This window comes from Ochotona princeps, chromosome 18 (genome assembly GCF_030435755.1).
Source record: "Ochotona princeps isolate mOchPri1 chromosome 18, mOchPri1.hap1, whole genome shotgun sequence".
In the NCBI taxonomy this organism is placed as follows: Eukaryota; Metazoa; Chordata; class Mammalia; order Lagomorpha; family Ochotonidae; genus Ochotona; species Ochotona princeps.
Window position 1 is genome coordinate 1,403,671 of NC_080849.1, and position 2,490 is coordinate 1,406,160.

Below are 2,490 nucleotides of genomic sequence, written 5' to 3' on the forward strand. Positions count from 1 at the left end.
ATGGGAGTTGCTCTGGAGTTTAATCGCCTGTATAAGTCAGCGTTCTTTAAAAAGACCACACAACAGCCTAAATGGTCAGCCTCGAGCTGACAGAGTCCACCCTCGGAAGCACTGCCAAGGACCTTGGCCGTTAGAAGAGCACACAGCTCCCTGCTCCCACTCACCTCCCTGGTCTCAGACACAGCCTGAGTGCCAGGCACTTCCTTGCACCGCTGTCCTGGGGAGTGTGCCATAGCTGGGACCCCGGGGCGCTCATGGTGCTGGAGTGAGGCTGCAGAGTGCCTGAGCCCAGGAGGAAGGCTTGAGATGCTTCCCCCCCTCCCCCGCCGGAGACCCCAGAAGGGCCAATGTGCTCGTGAAACCCCAGGCAGGGCAACCCCAAATCCTAGACATGGAATCATGTCTAGGATCATCACATCCAAGGAAGGGCCACGGATTCCCTCCTGACCCAGCTACAGCACAACCCGTGACTTCTCAGCCCGCACCGGCTGCGGCCCTGGCTGGGGGCCACATCGTCAGCAGAGCCCCGGCGGGCCACTTCCTGATGTTAACAGCACAGTCAGCAGGCTCTGCTTCCAACGGGTTCAAATGTCCCCACGGGTCTCAAGTCATCTCTCTCAAGGTCACAGAGGGGAGCAGCAGGGATCAGACTGGACAGGGAGGAGAAGCTGAGGTCACTTCTGCAACGGAAACCCCGGCCCTGACCACGCTGCTTCTTACAGCCTGGCCCTGGACAAATCACTTCCGCACTGTGTGCATGGCCCGTGGCTGGCACCCCCACTTCCAGTCGCCAGGCTAGAGGAGTGGCAGCAGGATGTGAGAGCAGGAAGAGAGCCCACGTGAGCTCACACAGGCCCACGCAGGCTTTGAAGCTGAGACACATGCAGGAGCAGACGCTGGCCTAGCAGCTGGCTGCGACACATTCCAGAGGGTCTAGGTTAGGACACAGATCGTGCCCTTGGCTCCCCGTGGCCCCTGGGAGGGAGCAGGTCCATGGTTCCTGGGACTGGCTCCCTGCCACCCACAGGAACACCAGCATTGAGTCTGGGCCCCTGGCGATGGCCTGGCCCAGTCCTGGGCATTGCAGGCATTTAGGCGTGAGCTGGTGAGTGGGGACCCAATGCAGGGAGGCCAATCCTGAGCGGCCTGGGGGAGGAACACCCACCACAAGCCCTCTGCCTCTCGGTGTGGACAGTTGGACTTAAAAGCCACGTGAATTCCAGTGTTGCTGATTTTATTCCTGGGGGAAAAAAAACATAAAATATCGGGACAGAATCTTTGCGAGGTCTACTGCTACCAGCCATTTCGCAAATGCACAGCCAAGGTAACATCAACCCAGCCCCTGGCGTGTTACAGCGGCTTGGGTTTTTTTTTAATTAATTTATTTTTATTACAAAGCCAGATATATAGAGAGGAGGAGAGAGAGAGAGAAAGATCTTCCGTCCGATGACCCACTCTCCAAGTGAGCGCATCAGCGGTGCTGTGAGGATCCGGAGCCAGGAGCCAGGAACCTCCAGGTCTCCCACACGGGTGCAGGGTCCCAAAGTTTTGGGTCATCCTCGACTGCTTTCCCAGGCCACAAGCAGGGAGCTGGATGGGAAGTGGAGCTGCCAGGATAAGAACTGGCACCCATATGGGATCCTGGTGCATTCAAGGCAAGGACTTTAGCTGCTAGGCCAGCCGCCGGTCCCGGCAGCTTGGGTTTTTAAGCGCTGTGGCAAATCTAAGCCCACGGCTGGGGGCCTCTACTCCTGCTCCAGCCTCCCTGGTGACCGCGCTGCCTGCCCAGTGGGTCTAGCACACAGCACAGGACCACAGAACCACCACCAGGGGCAGGACTTCCTTAATCAAGCTGAGCACAAATGCAGAGAGAACAGCGAGCCATCTTCCATCGCCAGGACCTCCACACAGCACCTGTCCATTGCACACAGCACCACCTGTCACCTGGAGGCCATCAGCCTGCAGCGTCCAGCCAGTGTTGGGCCAAGCTCCCGCGCTCTTCCCCATGCCCCAGGAGCGAGGGCAGGTGCTGAGCGGGGCCTGTGGGTGCCCAGCCCATGCCAGAACATGCCCTCAGCCACTTCCCAGGATATAAGATGTGAGAGGGGATTCTGTCAGGCCAATGTCACCATGGCCAAGGTGAAGACTGCAGTTCAGCGTGGGCGTGGCCAGCCAGTGGACGCCTGGGAGGTGGGTGCTGGGGTATAGCTGTGGGCGTGGCCAGCCCAGGGGACGCCTGGGAGGTGGGTGCTGGGGTGTAGCTGTGGGCGTGGCCAGCCCAGGGGACGCCTGGGAGGTGGGTGCTGGGGTGTAGCTGTGGGCGTGGGCAGGGCGTGATTGGGCAAGCAGGAGGAAGAGGGATCTTCCAACATCTTCAATTTCAAACACCATCCTGCCTTCCTGGCAGGCTGAGCTCGGCTGCACTTTGGAGGTCACGGAAGGCTACAGCAGGGATTCACACACTGAATTTTTCATGAACTTGGCCGCAGG